The following is a 25,944-nucleotide window of genomic DNA, read 5'->3' as shown; positions in this document are numbered from 1 at the left end:
TTGTTATTCACCTTCACCCTAATAGGTGTGTGTGTCTATATATCTCCTCGTGTCTGACTTTGAGTATGTGTGCATGCGTGGTACATAGTAACACAGGTAGGAATCGGGTGGAGGTCAGTTTGATGAGGGACACATAACACTGTACTGGTAAGGAGATCTGAGTAATTTTAGCTTTGGGAATAACTTTTTAATGACCTTACACAAATCAATATACTTCTTTGTTTTTAGTTTCTTCATCTCTAAAATAAAAGGATTGGGTTAAGAGAAATTATGGCAAATAGGTATAATCTCAAGTGACAATTCTGAGCTACTGGTAGAGGCTCCCTGGAGTTCTTTGTTCAGAAGGAAGTCCAGGCTTCCAAGGAAAGTGGGAGTTTTGATTAATGACAGGTCACAGCTGAAAGGGAACAAGGGCATCTAAGCACTGATACCACGAACTAGATGATCTTTAAAGATCTTCATATTTCTAAAGTTCAATCACATTTTATTAAGATCTTTTCCCAGTTGTGATACAATTCAAATAACCATATTAAAAGAAGCATACAATTAATCAGCCCACTCCCTAAAATTAAACTTAAATGATATAAACATTCTAACATTATATACTACTGTTAAAACCATAGACTCATTTGGAAATATATTCTTTGTAATGGATAACCCACATTTTTATATTTTGCCTGATTGTCTATTACTCATCCTTTTTATTCTTCAACAAACAATGAGGGAATAGTGAGTGACCTTTTATATTTCATAGAATTAATTGTCTAAATATAGCCTGTCTAAATCAGAAGCATTATTGCCCTCTGGTTAATGGTAGTGTGACTGTGAGAGCAAACACTTCACATAATGAATGGCAGAACAGAGAGTTTCATAGAGAAACCAAATTCTTTCAGCTCCAATTTATAAAGCTACCCACTTTAAATAAGAAAAGTAATCTGCATGGTAATAGAAACGCAAACCATTCTGGGCGGGAAATCACCTGCTATAGTACCAAGAAGCTATGTATGTATCAAGAGAAATACGTAGAGCCCAAGTGTAACGTATTGTAAATGAATAATGCCATGAAGTAATCAAAGTGAGAAGCACCGTCTGCAACAAAGGAAGCTAGTAAACAAAATGAAATTGTCAGTAATTAAGGTCAGGTGAGAACATTGGAAACATTTTAACCACTTGCTTTAAAAAGTTGAAATAGATCATGAATTCTCTATATTGGTTGGCAATACATTCGTCTGTAATTGTTTTAATGGCCGCTCTATACTGAATATATCAAGGACAGAGTATAGGGAATATATCAAGGACAGAGTATAGGAAATATATATGAATTCTAAAATCAATGAAGGAATTTGAGGCTGAGAGAGTGTAAGTCAACACGCAAGTAAGTGGCTGAGTCATAATTCTGAAGCCAGATCCACCTGATTCTGGAGCCTGATTCCAAAGGAATCATGAATACCACCCTATGTGATTACTTTCATATGTCTTTATAAAATAAATAAGATAAAGTGGCTTTTGAAAATATTATTATTAACATCAAATAAACATAAGTGTAAAAATAGTTTAATAGGACTTCCTTTGTGGCACAGTGGTTAAGAATCTGCCTGCCAACGCAGGGGACATGGGTTCGAGCCCTGGTCCGGGAAGATCCCACATGCCAAAGATCAGCTAAGCCCATGTGCCACAACACTGAGCCTGCACGCCACAACTACTGAAGCCTGTGCGCCTAGAGCCCATGCTCCGCAATGAGAAGCCTCCACAATGAGAAGTCCGTGCACCACAACGACAAGTAACCCTGCTCCCCGCAACGAAGACCCAACACAGCCAAAAATTTAAAAAATGTAAATAGATAAATAAATTTATATAAAAAAGAGAATTCTTTAAAAAATAGTTTAATAAACAAATGTAGGAAGCCATTCCATACCAAGAACCAAACACAGCGATTGGGTCCCTTGTTTCAGATTAGATATTGTCTTCATATTTTTAAATAATAGTGTATAATTCTCAACTTATCTCCAACAAATTAAATAGTACCTTTTGATTCTCCCCATGAAAGACAAAGAAAATGGAAATTTTACTTCCAACCACCAACTCCCCATCTCCCCATCTATGGCCATTTTTAAAATGATTTTTTTAAATCCGTTACTATCAAGTTATTGTTTATCTATTATGTAGTTTTCCTTTCATGAATTACAACAATTATACTACATTTGTAGCTACCAAGTTATTTATATTTAATCTATGTTTCTTTGGATCTACTTCTCTTAATCAATTTTTATGTATTACGACACTCATTTGTGAGTTTCTAATTTTTACTTAATATTTGGGTGACTGTATTAAATTTTTAAGTAATATTTTCAGTTAGGTTGACGAGTATGATAGTTCACAATGTCCTGAATATTTAGGATTATTAGGAATCCTCTCTGGGCAAACACTTCTTAGGTCATGTGCTAGGGTTCTCCAGAGAAACAGAACCAAGCATACACATATATGCAATATACATATAATACGTATAGAGATTTGTGTGTGTGTGTATGTGTGTGTGTGTGCACGCACACATAGAGAGAGGGGGAGATTTATTTTAAGGAATTGGCTCATGTGATTGTGGAGGCTTAGTGAACCCAAAATCTCATGGAGGAGGCTGGCAGCTGGACACTCAGGGAACAGTTGATGTGTGAGTCCAAAGGCGGTCCACTGCTAGAATTCCTTCTTGTTCAGGGGAGATGTCTTTGTTCTATTAATGCCTTCAACTGATTGGATTAAGCCTACCCCATATTATGGAGCATAATCTACTTTACTCAAAGTCCACTGATTTAAATGTTAATTTCATCCAAAAGGCACCTTCATGGAAACGTCTAGAATAATGTTTGACCAAATATCTGTGCACTGTGGGCCAGCCAAATTGGCACACAAAACGAACCATCACATTTTTTTTTCTTCTACTGTGTTGACACTTTGATTCTCTCCTCTTCTTTCTCCTCCTCCTAATTCTTCTCCTTTTTCTTCACCTTCTTCATTCTCCCTGAGTGAGCTACTAGCGTTAATAGGGACAGAGTAAAGTGACAATGTAGGTGATTAAATCGTTAATCCCACTAGGGGATTGTAAATAGAGAAAAAAGTATGGGAGACCCCTGTAAGTTAATTATCACGCAAGAAAGCAGGTTTGCTTGCCCACAAAACCAAGCAGGCTTGCTTAGCAACAAAACCATGCAACAGAAGCATGAGACATGCCCCAAAACAATAAAACAATGGTAGCATGAGACCCATATCCTGCCCAGTGAGCCCAGTAAATTAATGATTCCTAGGACATGGTCCTCCGTGCACACTGAAAACAAAAATATAAGGAAGAAGTGACATTATACTGAAACCTGAGATGATTTACCATATTTTAGTATATGTTACCGCCTTTTTGCCCATTTCGATTGCGCCATGACAGTCCCAGTTTGACCACGTAGGGACAAGAAATCTCCCCCACCCGACACAGAGGAGGAACTGATGATGGATGCGTGACCTCTACTCAAGAATGACGAAGAAAGTGGCCTTCTCCCCCTCCCCACTTTTCCTTTGATTATCAAACTGTAGGCCACTAAGTTCTGGGCACAGCACTCCCCCCTTGTCCACTGGCTTTTAAGCCTCACAAGCATCCTATTCTAATAAATCACTTCTTATCTATCATCTTGCCTCTGGCTGAATTCTTTCTCCTCTGAGATATAAAGAAATGAAGCTCCTTGGAGCTCCCCTTAATGCATTTCTGTGGTTTCAGTTTCTTTTTTCTGAATTCTTGCAAGGTTCCTTTTTTATACTTACATTATAAAACCCCCTTGACTGTGGTCTGGCGGATCTTATTAATTTTTAATTTATTTTCCTTTTCTTAGACATTGAAACTTTTCAACCCCTACATTTAGGCTTTCTTTTCACTGGACCTTTTTTTCATAATATTCTAATTTTTTTTTCTGTTCCATTTTTCTGTTTTCTTCTGCACATAGCAGGTTGCCATTGTCTATTTACTTGTGATATTATGATTTATAAGAAATATATATTTCATTATTCTAATGACCAAAATATATTTCTCACATATATTTGGTCTTTATTCACAGTTCTTGGCTCACTGCTCCTAAAACCCTTGGAATTTCCTAAATGTTTGAGAGTAATAAAGGTGTCTTTTGTGTAAATGAAGTGACTTCTGGAAAGCACCTACAGAAGGGGGCTGGTTGCCAGGAGAACCAATCATGTGATTAGAAGGTTAGAACTTTCTGCCCCACCACATGACCTCTGGGGAGGGGAAAGAGGAGGGGCTGGAGGGTGAATCAGTTGCCAGTGGTCAATAATTTAATCAATCATGCCTATGTAATGAAGCCTCCGTAAAACCCCAGAAGGACAGGGTTCAGAGAGTTTCTGGGTGGGTGAACACATGGAGGTGCTGGAGAGTGGCACCTGGAGAGGCCATGGAAGCTCTGTGCCCTTTCCCTATACCCCACTGTATTCATCTTCTCTGCCTGGCTCTTCCTGAGTTATATCCTTTTATAATAAACCAGTAATCTAGTAAGTAAAATATTTTCTTGAGTTCTATAAGCCTCTCTCATGGTCTACCCATACTGCTTAACCTCTTCCTTCTGAGAAAGGACTCTTCATAGAACCCCCTGGTTGCTATCTTCTGCAACGCCAACCGAAATGTATGGTACATGCTTGTCAAGAACTGTGAAGGGTCTGGGATTTTTACAGTACTTGCAAGTTAATAATTAGCTTACCACAGTTTCATGGATGCCGGCAAAGGACACAGACTCCTGGGTTAGAGACAAAGGACTTTATTATTTATGGCACAGTGGGCAGCATGAGCTTAGTGTTTGAATAGTTTCTTCTTGTCCTGCAAGTCTCACAAGGGCAAAACACAGGTCGTCCCAGGTGGCTACTATACACACAGCTGAGCTCAAGAAACCACCAATCTATTAATAGGCTGAGAGCAAATCTGCATGAACTTTGCCTCAGAGGGAGAAATTAATTATCTTTATTATTTTGGTGAAGAAGCAACTAGACCCTCAATCCTGGTGGCAGACACCATGTCTACCTTCCAAAGTCCAAAACATAGATGTCAATTCTTCTTGCTCAGAAGAGGAAGAAAAACAAGCAATCCATGAAAAATTGTCTCCCCAAAATCTTGACCTCATTGTTCAATTTGTTTCACATTTTAGGGTCTTAATTAATTGTGACCTCCCCCATTTTTGTTCTTTGTTTGTTTGTTTTGGTACATTTTAATACTGAAAGTTACACAAGTGTCATTCTAATCCCTGGAGGATGGGAGCTTCCTGATGATGAACCTGGTGAAAGACGCAGAAGTTCCTGATGACTATGAACTCTATTTTATCTTTCAGAATGGTGATCTAATCTCATTACAGAAGAGCTATCGAGTAGTGAGAGGTCAACACTTTTCTCAGCACTGACAGGACCCCTCCACTGTATAATGGTGAAGAGTTACAGGCAAGAATGTATCCCTTTAGGGACCAAAGATGACCTACATAGATGATCATACCATCTACCTACTCTAAAGTGAGCCCCATCAGTCCCTGCTTTCTGTAACTACCTTGTTTTGCTGTAATCTGTCCTTCAGCCCTCATAAATCCAGAATTTAAAGCGGGAGTGTGGATGTTATCTCTTCCTAAATCAATAACTTGCCTGCCATGCAGCACTAATCTGTGATGTGCAAACATTTTTTGGTAAACAGTGTAGAGCCATTAGAGATTCGGGCATGCTCCTAGTGACACAGAAGGATGATTCAACTATAAGCAGATATAGGATTGATTGGAATATGAGAGATGATGAATTGAGAAATATTTTTATAACTTTGAATATGATATAAAAATTAACAACCTTATGTTTTCTTATATTGTTTGCCTCAAATAGAAAAAACATTCATTTTATTTTCAAAAACAGTGATACACGCACTTATTAAAAAATTAATACCAAAAGCACTTTGTTAAAATAATGCAATTGCTTGCACCCAATGTCTCTCAGCCAATTTTGGCCTCTCAGAAGCAACGATATTCAACTCTTTCAGCTACTTCTTTGGGGATTCTTGAAGTAAAATTGAAATAAATAAAATGAGTATTTTTAAAGCATAAAATCTGCAAGATTTTACATGTGTACACACTCATGAAACCATCACCATAATCAAGATAATGACCACATTAATCACCCACAAAACATTACTCATGCCCCTTTATAATCTCTTCCTTCTGTTCTATCCCTTTCTCTCTTATATTGATATCTCTGAGGTTTTAACTTGAATTTCACCAATGATTAATGATGGTGAACATCTTTTTCTGCCCTTAATTGAAGTACATCCACCATCTTTCATGAGGATCTGTTCAAATCTTTTGCCTGTTTTTTTTTGTTTGTTTGTTTTTTTGCGGTATGCGGGCCTCTCACTGTTGTGGCCTCTCCCGTTGCGGAGCACAGGCTCCGGACGCGCAGGCTCAGCAGCCATGGCTCACGGGCCCAGCCGCTCCGCGGCATGTGGGATCTTCCCGGACCGGGGCACGAACCCGTGTCCCCTGCATCGGCAGGTGGACTCTCAACCACTGCGCCACCAGGGAAGCCCTTTTGCCTGTTTTTTATTGGGCTTTTTTTTTTTTTCTATTATAGAATTTGGAGAGTCATTTACATATTTTGGGAACAGTTCCTTTGTCATATCCCAATCCATGGCTTATCTTTTCATTTTGTTAAGAGTGTCTTGCAAAGAAAAAAGTTCTTAATTTTGATGAAATCCATTTTAGTAATTTTTTATGAATCAAACTTTTGGTGTTATATCTAAAAAACTGTTGCCTTACCCAAGGTCCAAAAGATTTTCTCCATTGTTTTCTTCTAGAAGTTTTATAGTTTTAAAATTTAGGACTATGATCTATTTTGAGTTAATTTTTGTATATAGTATGAGATATTAATTGAAGTTTATTTTTTGCTTGTCAGGTCTAATTTTTCCATCACCATTCGTTAAACAGAATTTCCTTTTTTAATTAAATTGCCTTTGTACTTATGCCAAAAATCAGTTGACCATACATTTGTGGGTCTATTTCTGGAATCCCTCTCCTGTTTCATTGATTTATTTCTCTGTCTTTTCACAAATATCTCACAGTCTCAATTATTGTAGCTTTATAATCAGTTTTTTCCTTTTATTTATTTTTATTTTATTTTAAAAATAAATTTATTTATTTATTTTATTTTTGGCTGCTTTGGGTCTTTGTTGCTGCATGCAGGCTTTCTCTAGTTGCAGCAAGCAGGGGCTACTCTTTTCTGTGGTGTGCAGGCTTCTCACTGTGGTGGCTTCTCTTGTTGTGGAGCATGGGCTCTAGGTGTGTGGGCTTCAGTAGTTGTGGCTTGCAGGCTTTAGAGCACAGGCTCAGTAGTTGTGGTTCATGGGCTTAGTTGCTCCACGGCATGTGGGATCTTCCCAGACCAGGGCTCGAACCCGTGTCCCCTGCATTGGCAAGCAGATTCTTAACCACTGTGCCACCAGGGAGTTCCCTATTTATTTTTTAAACTGAAGTATAGTTGATTTACAATACTATATTAGTTTCAGGTATACAGCATATTAAGTCAGTATTTTTGCAGATTATACTCCATTTCAAGTTATTATAAGACATAATCAGGGATTTCCCTGGTGGTCCAGTGGGTAAGACTCCATGCTCCCAATGCAGAGGGCCTGGGTTCAAACCCTGGTCGGGGAACTAGATCCTGCATGCATGCCGCCACTAAGAGTTCGCATGCTGCAACTAAAGATCCTGCATGCTGCAACTAAGACCCAGTGCACCCTAAATAAATAAATAAAAGATATAATCGTTTTTTTAAATTACATAGTGAAAAATCTTTCAACCTTGTCCCCGTTTATTAAAGTTGATCTTCCAGGTTCTTTGCATTTCAATATGAACTTTAAACTCAACTTGTCAATTTCTACAAAGTGCTAGAATCTTGATTGAGATTGCATTAAATCTATAGAAAAATTTAGGAACAATTTCTTTAAGTACTCTCAGCACTGTCTTGTAGTTTTCAAAGTGTAAGTCTTGCACTTTTTTGTCATATTTATTTATAAGTTTTCATATTCTTGATATTATTATAATTTGTGGCATTGTTCTTTTTTGTTTTTTTTTTTTTTTTTTTGCGGTACGCGGGCCTCTCACCACTGCGGCCTCTCCCGTTGCGGAGCACAGGCTCCGGACACGCAGGCCCAGCGGCCATGGCCCACGGGCCCAGCCGCTCTGCGGCATACGGGATCCTCCCAGACTGGGGCACGAACCCGCGTCCCCCGCATCGGCAGGCGGACTCCCAACTACTGCGCCACCAGGGAAGCCCGTGGCATTGCTTTTTAAATTTCAGTTTCTAACTGTTCGTTGCTAATGTATAGAAATAGAACTCATTTTTTTATATTGACTTTCATTTCTACAACCACGCTAAACACACTTATTAGTTCTAGTAGCTATTCTGTATATTTCATCACTTTTTCTACATACATAATTATATCATCTTCCAAAAATGACAATTTACTTTTTCCTTTTCAATTTGGACGCCTTTTGTTTTTCATTCTTGCTTTATTGCACTGGATAGATGACCTTCCAGTACTATGTTGGTAATAGTGGACATTCTTGTCTTCTTCCTGAACTTAGGGGAAAGCATTCAGGCTTTCATTAAGTTTGATATTAGCTGTAAGTTTTTTGTGGATGCGCTTTATCAGGTAGAGGAAGTTCTATTCCTAGACTGCTGAATACTTTCTCAGGAATTGACGTTAATTTTTAAAAAATATTTTTCTGCATCTATGGAGAATATTAAAGGGTTTTCTTTTTTAGTTTGTTAATAAGGTGATTTGCATTTATTGACTTTTCACAAACATGAAAACAATTTTGCATTCTAGGAATGAACTTCCCTCCATTTACATAATGATGCATAATCCTTTTTACACACAATGTCAAATTAAATTTGCTAAGATTTTATTTGGAATCTTTGCAGCCATAGTCATGAGGGATATTGGTCCTTGGTTTTATTTTCTTACAGTATCTTTGGTTATGTGATCACGGTAATACTGACTTCATAGAATAAGTTGGGAAGGATTCCCTCCTCTTCAATTTTCTGGAAGAGTTAGTGTAAAATTTGTGTCATCTTTTCTTCAAAAATTTGATAAAATTTACAAGTAGAGCCATCTGGGTCTGGAGTTTCCTCTTCAGGAAGATTTTAAACTACAAATTCTTTTTTTAAAAAAAGATATAGAATTATTAGGTTATTTAGTTCTTCTTGAGTGAGTGTTGGTAGTTATCATTCAAGTAAGTTGTCATTTCATATTAGTTGTTGAAATTATTGATGTACATTTGTACGTAGTATTCCCCCATCATCACTTAAATACCCGTAGTTTCTGTAATGATGTTACCGGTCTTCTTCCTGGTATTGGTAATTTGTATCTTTTGTTTTCCTGATCAGTCTTTTAGAAGTTTATCAATTCTATTGATCTTCACAAAGAACCAGCTTTCAGTTCTTTTGATTTTTTTTCTTTTCTTATTTTTTTCTGTTTTCTATTACTTTGGTTTCTGCTTTGATCTCTGATATCTCCTTACTGCTTACTTTGGTTTAATTCTTTTCATTTCTAGATTTTTTAAGGTTTGAAGCTGAAGGCTTTGAAGTCTTTTTTTTTTTTTTTCAGTTATAGGTGTTGAAGGCCAAAAATATCTCGCTAAGTACTGCATTAGCAGCAGCCCACGCTTTTGATATGTTGTATTTTCATTTCATTCAGCTCAAAATAGTTTTTAATTTCCATTTTAATTTCTTTTTTGACCTACACATTATTTAGAAATATGTTATTTGGCTTCCAAATAATGGGGGATATTCCAGATATATTTCTGTTATTCATTTCTAATTCAATTCCATTTTGATAGAGAACGTACTTGGTATGAATGGGATCCTTTGAAATCTATTGAGCCATGATATACATTCAGAATATACTATCTTGTAAATGTTCCATGTACACTTGAAAAAGTATGTGTATTCTCTTTTAAACTTATTTTTGTTTATAAACTTAATCAGTTCAGTTGTTTTCCCAGGGAAAAGCAAAACAAAATCTGAGTTATAATGCCCTAGTAAATAAATTTAGTCAAGTAGAAATTTACCGTACAAGTTTCCTGAAGATGATCACCACTGTTGAAACTTTACTAAATAGGACTCCATTCCAACTAACTTGGAAACTTTCAGACATGGAGCTTCTCTTTGCCTTGAGGTTTGATTTAAATCTGACTATTGAATTAAACTGGAAACTAGATATTTAAGAAGACAGAGGATGAATCAAATCTTGTTACTCCAAAGCACATATAAAATAAAAAGATTAGGACTTCCCTGGTGGTGCAGTGGTTAAGAATCCACCTGCCAATGCAGGGGACGGGTTTGAACCCTGGTCAGGGAAGATCCCATATGCCACGGAGCAACGAAGCCGGTGCACCATAACTACTGAGCCTGCGCTCTAGAGCCTGCAAGCCACAACTACTGAGCCCACGTGCCACAACTACTGAAGCCTGTGCACCTAGAGCCCGTGCTCTGCAACAAGAGAAGCCACCACAATGAGAAGTTCATGCACCACAACGAAGAGTAGCCCCTGCTCGCTGCAACTAGAGAAAGCCTGCGTCCAGCAACAAAGACCCAATGCAGCCAAAAATAACTAAATAACTAAATTGATTAAAAAAAGATTAATTTTATTACTATCGACATGTTTGAACTGTCAACGCTTTCTCAAATCTCCTGTTTAGCATTACATAAACAGAAAATAACTTGTTAAAACATATATACATATGCATGTTTTGATCAACTAAAGCACAAGAAGATAGTCCCTTTGTGTATTCACATTCATCTCATTTCTAAATGATTATGTCAGTTAATATACAGGGATGGAATGTGAACTTCAAGATGATTTGCATTTTAAAGATGAGATGAACCCCAGAGATATTAAAAATCACAAATCCAAAGTTAGGACTACAAGTTTGTTCTGATAATACCAAATCTGATGTTTTTGCACTGTTATATCACAATTTCAAATTTCACAGAGCATTAGATTAAAAAGAAAAGGAACCTGACATAGGGTGTTGCTGCTTATTTATTGACAAGTAAGTACTTTAAAAAAGAAAACAAAAGTGGTCACTAATGTTCTCCAATATCCACGCTTCTCTTTCATTGGAAAAGAAACTTGATTTTTATCAGACCAAAGGATTTCTCTCTTACCTGGGCCCTCAGTGTTCCTCAACTATTCTTTTCTCTTTCCCCATTGGCTTCTTCTCCAATTCTCAAGGCAGTTTATCCACATCGTTCACAGCTTTCCCTAACTGTCCCTCTCATTCTGAGCCAATGCTCTTATCTTGAATTACAACTCTATCGATCAAGACTTGTGCAACCTAGGGTAATTACATAATTTCTTAAATTTTCAAATTCCTATTTGGTAGAATGGAGTCAGTAACAGTACCAACCCTGTTGGGAGGAATTAATTAAGGTAACACATTTAAAGCTCTATATTTATTTAATATAAAATGGGAAAAAGACAGTCTCTTCAAGTGGTGCTGGGAAAGTTGGACAGCTGCATGTAAATCAATGAAGTTAGAACACACCTTCACACTATGCACAAAAATAAACTCAAAATGGCTTAAAGACTTGAGACAATAAGAGACAAGACACCATAAAACTCCTAGAAGAGATCATAGGCAAAACATTCTCTGACATAAATTCTACCAATGTTTTCTTAGGTCAGTCTCCCAAGGCAATAGAAATAAAAACAAAAATAAACAAACAGGACCTAATCAAACTTACAAGCTTTTGCACAGCAAAGGAAACTATAAACAAGATGAAAATTCAACCTATGGAATGGAAGAAACTATTTGCAAATGATGCGACTGACAAGGGCTTAATTTCCAAAATATATGAACTCATACAACTCAACAGCAAACAAACAAAAAAAACCCAATAGAAAATGGACAGAAGACCTAAATAGACATTTCTAAAAAGAAGACGTACAAATGGCCAATAGGCACATGAAAAGATTCTCAACATCACTAATTATTAGACAAATGAAAATCAAAACTACAATAAGGTACCACTTCACACCGGTCATAATGGCCATCATTAAAAAGTCTACAAATAACAAATGCTGGAGAGGTTGTGGAGAAAAGGGAACCCTTCTACACAGTTGGTGAAGTGTCAGTGGTACAGCCACTATGGAAAACAGTATGGAGTTTCCTCAGAAAACTAAAAATAGGATTACTATATGATCCAGCAATCCCACTCATGGGCATATATCTGGACAAAACTATAATGCAAAAAGATACATGCATTCGTATGTTCACTGCAGCACTATTCACAATAGTCAAGGCATGGAAACAACCTAAATGTCCACTGAGAGATGAATGGATAAAGAAGATGTGACACATATGTACAACAGAATACTACACAGCCATAAAAAAGAATGAAATAATGCCATTTGCAGCAACATGGATGGACCTAGAGATTATCATACTAAGCGAAGTAAGTCAGAAAGAGAAAGACAAATACCATATGACACCACTTATATGTGGAATCTAAACTATGCCACAAATGAACCTATCTATGAAATAGAAACAGACTCACAGACATAGAGAATAGACTTGTAGTTACCAAGGTGGGTAGGTGGGGGAGGGATGGACTGGGAGTTTGGGGTTAGTAGATGCAAATTATTACACATAGAATGGATGGGCAACAAGGTCCTACTGTATAGCACAGGGAACTATATTCAGTATCTTGGGATAAACTATAATGGAAAAGAATATATAAAAGAATGTACATATGTGTATAACTGATTCACTTTGCTGTACAGTAGAAATTAACACAACATTGTAAAGCAATTATACTCCAATAAAGATGTTGAAAAATAAAATAAAATAAAAAATAAGAAGAAAAAAAAGAATGTAAGTCTAGATTCCTAAACTACCTTAATGTTTTGCCTTTGGACTACACATTTGTCTACAATCTCACTTAATCCCATTTAACCATTTTGTCAGTTTTCTAAGGAAGAGGCCTCCATCTCTAGTTTTAGCTAATCTGACCTTCTGCTTTTTCAATCGTATGCCCTCCTTCCCTCTTTGAGATCTTGTCAATCATCCATCCCTTTTCTTCCCCACAGATTCCTTCACTTCAGTTAATGGAATATCCTCAAATCTGTCCCACAAAGAACGAATGCTCAGAGCAAGTTTCAGCTCATCCTATATTACTGTGGCTCACATACTACCTCTTCTGTTAAGATTTGTTCACCTCCCTCTGTTCTGTCTGGCTTTACCTCTTTGTTAGGCAATTCCTCTCCTTTATTCCCTTTGCACGTTTATCACTTAACTGTAATTCTTTCTACTTCCTCCCCATCTCCCGCCCAGTATTAACTCCAAGAAGGCAAAGACTTAATAGTTGAACCTTCAGCAGCTGTCAGATTCTCAGTACTTAGTGCTTGTGAAATAATTCTTGAATTAGAATATGAGAGGTTATAGAAATCATCCTCATGTACATCTATTTTCTTTGTCTTGTCTTTGTTCTTATAGATTCCTTTGACTTCAAAAGAGCATTATTTAACTTTTGAAAAATTTGATAAAACTGAGAAAGGGCAAAAACTCTTAATTTTCTGTAACTATAAAAAGAGCTGGAATCTAAAAGACACATGGAAGATGGATGTTTTCCCATTTTTTTTCCAGATCACCATCTGTCTGATTTTCAACAAATATTCCACTTTAAGAGAATTTTGGTAAGGCATGAACTATAAAGGGATCAGAGTTATGTATATGGAAGATATCTGAAAAAACAACCACCAATAGACACTTCTTCCTCCCAATTAAAAAGGACCCTGAGGCCAGGGAATTAAAATATGCAATAGGAGAAATCATGTTTAAAATGGTAAACTAAAGCTTACCTTATTATTCTTTCTGTCCGCGTAATGAATGCAGATGCCGAGTTCTTCTATAGTTTAAGCAATTTGCTACGTGTTCCAGCATGATATGGGAGTTACTCTCTTTTTTGCCCTCTCTTCACTCAAGGCATTTTTACAATTTTTGGTGCAGACTCTCTCACCTAGAAGCTATTGCAAACTCTAGTAGAGCAGCTTGCTGTGGACAGGGATCATGGGTTGGTAAATTGATTCTTTAATTGTTTTTAACCTCTTCACTGTGTCCTATTGTTTGTGTGACCAGATTAGGCAAGAATATGTTCCTTAGGATTTTACAGAGATCTGTAATCAAGTGCTAGAAAGGAATGTTCTGCTTCAACCACTGGAAGCCTATATCGAATCCTTTCATGTGCTTACTATCAATCCTTGCTTCCTTTGAGGGTTTAAAGCAAAAAAAAAAAAAAAAGTAACTTTACAAACATAAAGTAGTGCAAATTAGTGTTCCCAATTTGGCATAAGATTCATCAGTTAAAAATAGAGATTTTCTGGCCCCCCTTTCAGACCTACTAAGTCAGATTCCCCATAGGAGAGGGCTGAGTACCTGTATTTTTACTTGATGAGTCTTAGGACAGAGAAGTTTGCGAAATTCTGTGGTAAAGGAAGCCACGGAACGGGAAGGAACAACTAGTGTGGCAATGGAACAGGCAATCAGGAAACGGTCTGTTGTTCACTGCTGAAGACTTTACCAACAGGAATAATAATGTTGCTAAGATTATGCACCAGCAATTAACACTCAAACTGACTGATAAAGAAATAGACATGGTACATTAAGTACAGACCTAAAAACATGTCAGAAAATGACTAGACTTGGCACAATGCCATAATAACAGAAAAACCCCCTGGATATCAGATTATCAGAATAACATCCTGATTCCTGCTTTCCTCCTTTCCTCCCTCTCTCCCTCCCTTCTTTCCTTCCTTCCTTCCTCTTCCCTCTCTTTCTTTTGAACTGACAGTGCACTTTCACTTACTGACATAGATGTCTTCTTTAGAAGAAATATGCCTAAAATATTTTATCACAGAAAAGTAGCTGTGGCAAAGGACATGAATCATATAAGGAAACAGTTGCAAAGTAAAGCCAGTTCTCATGTTGATAACTGAGATGATTTATTCCAACTGATGGATATTTTGTAGGCTTGGTGGATGGAAGGCAATCTGTCCTATTTTCATTATGTGGGAGCCAGATTTCCTGACTCTTACCATATGGCAATAAGATTTTTATTATTTTGTTTAATGTTTAATGCATATTGAAATAGTATTGTTTAGGAAGCCTCTACCCCTTTTGAAATGGAAAACACATGAATTACAGAAAAGAAAAAAACAAACTTCAAAAATGTCGCTCAAAAATATTACCTTAAATAGAAGAATTTGGTTTGGCAACAGCAGACATAGTCCCAAACAAAGAACACTAACAATATGGTGTGATAGGAATATATTTCCTTTTGAATAATTTAATAAACTGGTGTTAATAATAATGATGATAACTAATACTAATAATAACTTATCCTTGCTGAGGGCTTATACCTACATTGTCTCAGGCATTATGCTAAGTAATTTACATGGATTAATTTACTTCTCACAAAACCTCTATGAATTGGGAATTCTAATGATCTCCACTATTTTACAGTCAAGGAAGCTGAGGCTTACAAACTTAGAAAGCTGGCTAGTAGTAGAGCCAGCATTTGAACCCAGGCCTACATTATTAACCAGTACTCTGTAGAATTAAAGATTTGCCTTTGCTGGAAGCATTGCGTGCCTGACTGAAATCTAGTCTGAAGTGAGCAGTGGATGGGGAGATAAACTGTGTGTTCTTTTCTACAGAACTTCTTTTTATATCCATACCTCTTGGGTCTTATAACCCAGGCACATGAGGTTCTTAGTTATAAAGTGAAAGTTTAATATCTAATCCCCAAAAGAGATTGGTACAGAATCGGTCAATAAGTACTATAATTATATGTTAAAGTCAGATTAATATAATTTCCAAAAATGATGAGCTAGTAAACTGACATATTATTTCCTATTTTTGCTCTAACAAATTATCACAATTTTGGTATCTTAGAACAATACAAATCCATCATTTCATAGTTTCAGGAAGTCAGGAGTCTACTGGGCTAAAATCAAATTGTCAGTATGGCTGGTTCCTCCTGGAGGCTCTAGGGGAGAATGCTTCCTTTTCTGGCTTCTAGAGGAAGATGCCTTCCTCCATCTTCAAAGCCAGCAGGATAGCATATTGAAATCTCTTTCTCTCTCAGACCTCTGATTCCACCAACACATCTCCCCTTCTCACTTTGGTCCTCCTGCCTCCCCCTTGTAAGGACCCTGTGATCATGTTGAGCCCATCAGGATCATTCAGAGTAATCTCCCATCTTAAGAGCCTCAGCTTAATCACATCAGCAAAGTCTCTTTCCCATGTAAGGTAACAGTTCACAGGTTCTGGAGTTTAGGATACAGCATCTTTAGAGGGCATTATTCAGCCTACCACAACAGGATTGATAAATTCAAAGACATTGTGTGTATATTTTATTTATCCTACAGAATTTTATTGGAGAAAAAGACTAATTTCTACTGATGGAGAAATCGAGGTCAAGAAAGAATAAGAGAGTGTTGAAAAATAGCTTAGGCTCTTCAAGTTTCTTTTAAAACCTTAAATTAGAAGAGAAAATGGAAATTACGTGACAGCATGTTTGCACACGAGCCAAGTGAAAATAAAAATAAGAGGCTGGCCTAGATAAGCAGTTGTGCAAAAATATACTCCCATTTCTTTTTCCGTCCTAGATGCTTTTACTGATGAAACTTTTACAGTGATAAGATCATGCACCGACAATTCTTGTCTTTCGCAGAATCACTCAAAAACGGCAAATTTTATGCATGCAGTCCAATTTGCTGAAGCGTATGAATCCCTAGATTTAAAACTCACTCTGAGGGTACAGCACAGTAAATTTAAAAGACCCATGTCAAGGCATATTAGAGTAAAATTACAGACAGTAGGGCATAAAAGGAAGATCCTAGAAATATCCAGAAAGAAAAATGGCTCTCATGCAAGAATCAATCTCAGAAGGGTACCAAATTTCGCTAACACTGGAAGTCAATGGAGAAATACCTTCAAAATTCTGACGTTTCTAAACCCAGCTAAATTATCGACCAGATGAAAAACAGAATGAAGACACCTTAAAAAATACAAGAACTAAAAATAGTATCTAACTTGCACTCTCTTTGGGAAGGTACTGAAAGATGTGCTTCTGCAAAATGTAGGATAAAGAAGAGATAGAAAAAAAACATAGGATCCAGGAAATGGTGATCCAGTAAAGGCACTCTAATAAAAGGAGGTTCCAATCAGGTTCCAGAGGGTGGAATTCTGGAAAGAGATCGCAGTGCTGAGAAGGGTGAGATAAATTACAGATTATATGATGTATTTGAGTTGGAAATATATTGCTTAGGTATTTGGCAAATTAGTTGGGGCATTTGGGGGAAAACAGGAATGTATATATAAAACTAAGCAAGTGAAGAAATAATGGATATATAGACTCCAGCCAAAAAAAAGTACAAAGGAAGACACAAGCATAGTTTACTATTTGGCTTAAATGTGAACATTGTTTACATTGTCAAAATAATCTAAACTCTGCAGCTTTAACTAAAAATTGTGATGTAACTATATTGAGAGCATGGATGTTGAAAAGATATAAGAAATGATGGCAGAAAGGAGTTCAATCCTCATAATAACATGAAACCAATAGATGATGACTAAAATTGAAATATCAAGAAATAGAATTATGAGCATAATTGTTTGGAAATATGGAGGTAAATACCAGAAGGAATAGACTAAAAGTGATAAGAGGTAATTCTACAGATCAATACTGGAGGAAGGTGGGGACAGGTAGGATAAGAGTCTGCTGTTATTAAATATGTTTTCAAATACAATTTGCTTTTTAACTTTATACCAGAATAACTTTGACAGAAAGGAAAACTTTAAAAGAGCACTGGAAACAAATTAGTAAAGCAACCAGCATCCTATTAGGTATACAGTAAGCACTCAATAAGTATTCTCCGTCATTCTTATTGTTGCCCTTTTCTGGAGGGAGAAGACAGGAGTAGGAGGAGAGGTGAGTGCCTTGCAGACTCATTGACACTTTGGGTGCCTATGGGAGTCTTCCATCTGGTTGAGGACGACTGCCACGCTCAACCTGGCTTCGTCCTCCCTGCTCCCAAATAGTGTACCAACTTGAAAGGGTGAAAAGAAAATCTACCACCATTCCAGATTCAATATACATTTACTAAGCAGCTACTGTTTTCAAGGCACTAGTGATTCAAAGATGAATATGACACCATCCTGCTTTCCAATAACTGAAGACCTACTGAGCATTATAAAGGTGGTAAGTTTTGCTAATTGCTGAAGTGAAATATAAGCAAAGTGCCACGTGTGAACCAAAGAGAGAACAACTGGTCAAGATTTGCCTTCAAAGGTGGATTCATGGAGGAGGAGGTACATATTTTATTTAGGTCTTGAGAGTATCTTCATGGATTTCATTCAGAAATGGAGAAAAGGTACGGCCAAGAACACAAGTTAAGCAGAGCCTCTAAAGGGAAAAAAATGTGAGAGAAGCCTCATAGTTTTTTGTATGAAGGCACAGAGAGATTTCAACAGTTCTATATCTGATTTGGTGATGATAACATGGCTGTATCTCGATCTGACAAAACTCATTTAATTGCACACTTTAATCTTTGCATTGTATTGTATAGAGAGTATACCTCAATAAGGAAAATATATTAAAAAATAAAAATGTTAAAAAATTTCAGACGTGAAAAGAGAGACAGAAAGAGAGAGAAAGGAGAAAAGAAGAAGGAGGCTGGCTTGACATTGGAGAGATTGACACTGAATCCAGAAAGAAAGCATCAAGATGAAAGCAGCAGTGGAACGTATTGGTGGTATAATTGATAAGAAGAGATCTGAAACTGAGATGGGGCAGAGGTTAGGGAAGAGGAGAGACAGTAATTGGGCAGCAACAGTGAACAAACAAGGAAAACACCTAGCTGACCTCCAGACCCAGTTTCCAAAGGTCTGTGGGAAAAAATAAAGAGGCACCTGGATCGGCTGAGGTTTAATTAGGTAAGCAGAAACACTATGAATGATGTGGAAATGAAAGAATTTATTATATGGCTTAGACCTTACACGTTGGTAAGAATGGGAAAAGAAGTCTATGGAAGTCTATGTTTGCAGCTGGGATGGCTAAAAGTCGCTGTAGGTGAGCGGGGCCAACAACTGGGAGAAAAACCTTGAAGGGAGGAAAACAAGTAGAAGTGGAGGGTCACCAGAACCTGTATATTTTTCACTATTTCCAACGTTGGCAATGCAGGTGACCTGCAGAAGATGGGAAAACCCAAAACACTGGTTATTTCCAACGCTCCACCTAATCTACACCTGCACTTGTGCAACTAATCGAGGTTGCAAAAAGACAAAACCATGCTGAGTGATTTAACTTCAAATTCATGGCTAGGAGCCTCAGGAATATTCCTTGACCGCCATACTGTAGTTTTTTGGTCTATGCACTCTCCTAGAATACTATTTCATACCTACTCTTCTCTACTCAAATCTCCAACATTTTCTTATTTTCATTTTCAACTTTTGCTCTTACTTCCTACTTCACTGAGAAAATTGAAGTGATCAGAAGAAAACTTCCACAAACTCAACACCACATCTATTTATCTATTGTCTCTATTCTTATGATCTCTTCCCTCTGGAAGCTGTAATCTTAAGGTTGAAACCTATACTTTCAAATAAATCTCACCCTGTTTCTCTACTCAAATGCACCATCCAGTAATTTTGCATCCCCTTTCCCAGATTACCAATTTTTCCTTCTTTAATAGGTAATTTTTTATCAGCATAAAAACGTACTTTTGTCCCTTCCACCTTAAAAAAAACAAAAAGAGAAAACCTGTTGCAACTACACTTCCCTTTTAGCTACTATCCCATCTACTGGAGCAAAACATTTCAAAACACAATAACTATAGACCTGTATTTGTTGCCTCTAAATCCTCTCCTCTCATTCTCTCTAGAACTTAACTGCGATTAGGCTTTAAATCCCATCACTCCAACAACTTGCTCTTGTCAAGGTCTCAGTCATTGGAAGACCATTCCTTATGGATCTACAGCGTTTCTGTAAGTTTTGTGAGAAGAGGCCCTGACTCTCTTTTCTAAAATATCTTTTGAGGATGTTTGTGTAGTGAACAACCTTGGATGATAGAAATAGTGTCTTTCTCTGGGACAAAAGTCAAGCAGGATTACTACTCGTGATAAAAGTTTTGGATACCCTCGTTTAGGGATTTTTCTGCTCTGGTGTAACCCACTGCCTGTGTACTCATTACCTGGCCCTCTTTACATCATCCAGTGGAAATTAGGGCTTGAGGACAAAGGACAAACACTGACACTCTGATTCATTTCTCCATCAAGTCTCTGCTCAAACTTAAACTTCTTAGAGACTTTTACAATGAATATCTCATTAATTTGAAAATAGCATCATCACACTTTTTTTTGTTTTTTGGTTTTTTTTTTTTTGCGGTACGCGGGCCTCTCACTGTTGTGGCCTCTCCCGTTGTGGAGCAACAGGCTCCGGACGCGGAGGCTCAGCAGCCATGGCTCACGGGCGCAGCCGCTCCGCGGCATGTGGGATCTTCCCGGATCGGGGCACGAACCCGTGTCCCCTGCATCGGCAGGTGGACTCTCAACCACTGCGCCACCAGGGAAGCCCATCATCACACTTTTTAATCCCCCTTACCTTGCTCATTCCCCACCCCCAAGCACTTATCACATTTTCCACATTATATCATTTACTTATTTATTATGTTTATTGATCATCGTCTGCCTCCCTCATCTTCCTGGGGACAGAGATCTTTTTCTCTTTTGTTCACTGATATATTCCTAGTGTCTAAAACAGGGTCTGGCACATAGTAGATGCTCAATAACTATGTTAAAACAATGAGTAAATTCACATTTATTCTTGCTAGATTTCTACTCCCAGCTTCTTTTAATTCTGCTGTGAAAATTTTCTATGCACACAAGTCAAGGTTTTGAAAATTCATTCAAAACAAAATAGTAATTCTTAAGATTTAACGTAAGACACAAACATTGAAAAGAGATTGTCAAATGAATTTTCCAGCATTGTTTTTATTTTTCTCTGATTAAATTTTACACATTTGATAGAATTTGATGTAACTGCATGGTCATGAATAGAAATTTCTACTTCCCCTCTGTTCCACTCTTTAATGAATATCCTGCCTGCTAAGCTACATCTAAGAATTTGCTTCACAGGGAATCCAAACTGACCAGTGATACTTGATGCCAGGAATGTTCTGAGAAAGCAGGTGCTAAAATGGGGTTTGGAGCTGCATCGCTCACTGACTGCTGGCAAAGAGGACCCTAGAGCTGGTAGAAGGTAGAAAACAGATAGCCCCCCACACTAATTGTTAAAACTTTTACCAGTAGTGAATTGGTATAGTATGCAAATGGAAGGACTGAATTAGCTGGTGTAATGTATCATGAGTTTGAGGTTTATGGGAGAAATAATAAGTTTAAAGAAAGTAAGATGCTAAAATGGCCCAGCCCTCCCTATTCAAATGAGCCACTCCTTTTGGCTTCAAGGTAATGAGGCTTCTTCCATGCAAGATAACATGTTCCGTCTTCAGGATCTGTTCCTATTCCCTACTTGGTCACTGGGTCAATAGCTAGGCTTAACTCACAAAACAGCTCAGCTGGGGATGTGCTGAGAATGATAAGTGAGGAAAATGATTCTATATCTAAGGACACACAAGGCCTTGCTAGAAACATGCCAACAAAAGCCAAGAAAGTATGTGTTGGCTTGAACTCAGGGTATTTGATCAAGTGGGCCAGTGCAGGGCTTCCCTGGTGGCGCAGTGGTTGAGAGTCCGCCTGCCAATGCAGGGGACACAGGTTCGTGCCCCGGTCCGGGAAGATTCCACATGCCGCTGAGCGGCTGGGCCCGTGAGCCATGGCCGCTGAGCCTGCGCGTCCGGAGCCTGTGCTCCGCAACGGGAGAGGCCACAACAGTGATAGGCCCACGTACTTCAAAAAGAAAAAAAAAAAAAAAAAGAGGACCAGTGCATAAGGTTGGATAAAGGAAAGGTTATTAATTTGAGATCACTCTCCCAGAATACTGGATTTAACACTCTGGTAATGACCCTAGGAGATGGTGCAAATTTGCTAATAGGATGGCTCCTAGAAGCATGGGGTAATCAATGGCCTGGGCTAAGTGAGGATGAAGTGCCAGACATTGCTTTGGCAGAGAATAGGAAATGTGTTTACGGGCTCAGGGAAGTGGGCTGGCTATGTAAAGCCAAGAGGTGTACCAGGTGATTATGCGCCATAGGAAGACCCAGAGGGTACGCCATTTACCAAAGCTATAAGGAATGCTGCTGAGAGGGGCGCCAGCATCACTGGGGTTAGTGGTGGTGGTTCTCTGTAGGACAAGGCTGGTGATAAGAGAGGGTATTAGGGAACTAGCATCACTAATAGCAACAGGACCATTGCTAGTGGACGGCAGGCTTGGAGCAGTGGAGGAAACCTGGTAGGGTTACCTGTTGGAAATCAGGTGGATGAAATTTTCATATTTAATTGCAAAGTAGGAGAAGCAGAAGTTCACAAATTTAATAGAGCATGAAGACCCTAGGGACAAAATAAGTGAGAAGTAAACAAAGATACATTCAATCTGTAACAGCAAAAGAAACTAAAGGTGGATGATTATGAGTTCAAGGGCAATTTCTCCAATGTAAAGCTCTAATGTTCTTCCCAGTTTCTCTACTGAGCCAGTTTTTGGATCTGGAGCCCACTGATGAAAGAAAAAGCTGCTTTCCCTGGAATAATGACCCTGAAAGATTATAGCAAGTATACTTGGTAAAGGTTCCCATCCTTACCCAATAGGGACCAATTTCTTGGGTAGAATTGTATAGTAGAGACTGGGGAATACACAAATATATCAAGGGCTACAATATATAGAATCTAAGTTTTCACTAACACCTGGAGAATGAAAGCGTCGTCACAGAATCCTGCTAGAAATGGGGCATGTATGGGACAGGGGACCAGCTCCCATCCAGGCGTTCATCAAAGTCACCTCATTAGAACAAAAGACACTGCTATCACTCAGCAAATTCCAAGGGATTTAGAAGCTCTGTGTTAGAAACTGGGTCCAAAGACCAAATGTTAGAACAAAAGACGCTCTTAATGCTTTTATCACTTAGGAAATTACAAGAATTTTAGGAGGTCTGTGCCAGGAACTGGGAACAGAGACCAATACATATATTTTCTATTATCTCACAGTTCTACTCACCTTTCTCTTCTAAGTTTCCCTCTAGAAGAGTGGTCTATTGGATTCTTGGAGGACCTTTTCACAGAATGTATATGAACTGTGACTCCCAAGTAGCACAAGGAAAGGGCTGTAGCTGACACTGTGATGTTCTGCCCAGATCCCTCTTCAATGAAGTACTTGTTACTCTAGCTGCTAAAAAAGCTGCTGGGAAGCCCTTGGCAGCCAGACCTCTTCTGAAATTGCCTTGACCCCAGAAATCCTCCTTGTCCAAGATCACAACACTTCCTGATTAACCCACACCCAATGACAGACCTCAGACTGACCGTGGCTACTCTGAAAAGGACCTTCTAGCCCGAGAATCCCCCATGGGGTTAGCTGAGGCTGACATTTGTCCCACATCAGAATTCAACTTACCTCTCTGTTCATTTTTTCTTCTTCTTCTCCCTTCCACAGATACCCCTTAATAAATATCCTACATGCTAAACACCATCTCAGAGTCTGCTTCCCCCCAAAAGTTAATCTGTAACAGATATCTTAATTATCCATTGATTAAAAAATGATAAAACTATATAAATTCAGTAACCGTTTGAATAAATTTGTTTTCTTAATCATACATATATGAAAATAGTAGTACATATATGCTTGTGTACATTCCTTATTCTGCCTGTGGCAGGAATATGAGTTTGAGAACTGCTTGTAATAATTCTTTAGTCCAGTAGAGATATACTGCCCATAGGTTGGAAATTGGAATAGAGGTGTCTCATTGTTCCATAGGTATCTTTCATCTACGGTACATAATTTCATTACCTGTTAGATAGAACACTACTCCATGTCACTCATACAATTTAGACGGTAGACTCCAAATTAGACGATATGACATCCATATGACAACCATGAAGGGCTTTCAATTCAAAATTCATCGACTATATATGGCACAGGAAGACCACTTGAAGCAATACAGCCTAGTGGACACTGTGAGGACAGTAGCGGTGGCCGAGAGTAGGGCAGCTCGTGGAGCATCAGGCTGGTATGGGGGGCTATTCTTGAACAAAGATCCAAGTATGTTACGAGTCTAAAGGGAAGGACGTGCAAATAATACCATGCTGTGTAAAGAGCAGCTGGACTTGTAAATCAAAGGGCAAATTTTATGGGCACAAATTACTGAAGAGGTTATGGCATAGTTATTGGCCTTTTCAGGGAAAATCATTAGTATAGTCCTTCAGCTATGGAGAAGGGCGATATTTAGACATTTTATATCTTGGTTTCCAAACTCAATCAAAATAATGGTTATAACTGGCTAATTGATTGGGTAAGTAACTACTAGGAAGGAAAATTATAACTTTTATATTCTAGATGTAAAATTAAGGTTGATGTGTTGCACTCATCTTTATTTATTTATTTTTGCACTCATCTTTTTGATGTGATTGTTAGTTAGCCTTTAATATACAGTATTTTCTTTTCCTAACTGGATAGTTCAACTCCTAAGGGCAAGAACTACATTTTATATTTATTTAAAAATTTTATTAAACCTACCAGCACCAAGCATTCAATAAATATTTAGCGCTTCCTTTTTTTTAAAGTTGATATCTCAAAGTGGGACCCATAGAATGTAGTAAATTAGTACAGAATCTGGAGTCAGACCAAGGTAGAATTTTTAGCTCTTTGATTCACTGTGTGACTTTGGATACGTTATTTAACCTGTTTTATTAGTCTGTTAATAATAACTACCTTGCAGAACTTTTATGAGGATTAAAGATTATGTTTACCAAGCACCTAGCACTCTGTGTGGAACACAGCAAAGGTTCAATAAATGGTAGCCACTGTAATCGGTTCTCTCTTTTTTACAATGTATTATAGGACTTGGTGAAGAGAAGAAAAATCAACTCCATTATATTTGTACGCTTGTACATTTTGAATATTTTATATATATCCATGAGGATAAAACTTCTTGGATATCATAACTAATGATATATTTAAAAATTTACATAATTTATGTCTGAAGTAATCTGCAAATCACTACGTAAAATCTCCTACCCAATGCATTATCTATAATGTTCCTAGGACCACCCAGTTTCTGTTTAAACACTTCCAGAAATAGGGTTTCTACCACCTCACGTCTTCAGTTTTGGGGCAGTTCTTAATATTAGAATACTTCATCTTTAGGGACTTCCCTGGTTAGTCCAGTGGCTAAGGCTCCTTCCAATGCAGGGGGCCCGGGTTCAATCCCTGGTCAGGGAACTAGATTGCACATGCCGCAGCTAAAGACCCCGCATGCCACAACAAATATCTCACGTGCCACAACTAAGACCCGGTGCAGCCAAATAAATAAATACATATTAAAAAAAAAAAAAAAGAATGCTTCATCCTTAAGGTGAAAACAAATTAGGAAGCTGGCGATCTTCCTCCTACTGGCCTTAATCCTGTCTTCTGGAACTGTGTAGAGGAGACTTTATTGCATACAAGGTCTTCAAAGAACAAAATGGAAAGAATAGTAATATGGAGAAGCTAATGTTAACTGTCATATTCATATTATTAATATGAGGGGGAGGTCAATCAGGGAAGACGTCAAAGTGTGGGCATTTCTGAAGTTGCTGCTAACTCCTATTGTCCTTCATGTCATCACTCTGCCCAAATAGGATTCACACACCTATCCTTTGTGTTCTCACAGCCCCT

This window comes from Monodon monoceros, unplaced genomic scaffold, assembly GCF_005190385.1.
Source record: "Monodon monoceros isolate NGI ecotype Baffin Bay Population unplaced genomic scaffold, NGI_Narwhal_1 Super_Scaffold_17, whole genome shotgun sequence".
NCBI classification, from domain to species: Eukaryota; Metazoa; Chordata; class Mammalia; order Artiodactyla; family Monodontidae; genus Monodon; species Monodon monoceros.
Note: the sequence above shows the minus strand (reverse complement) of the source record.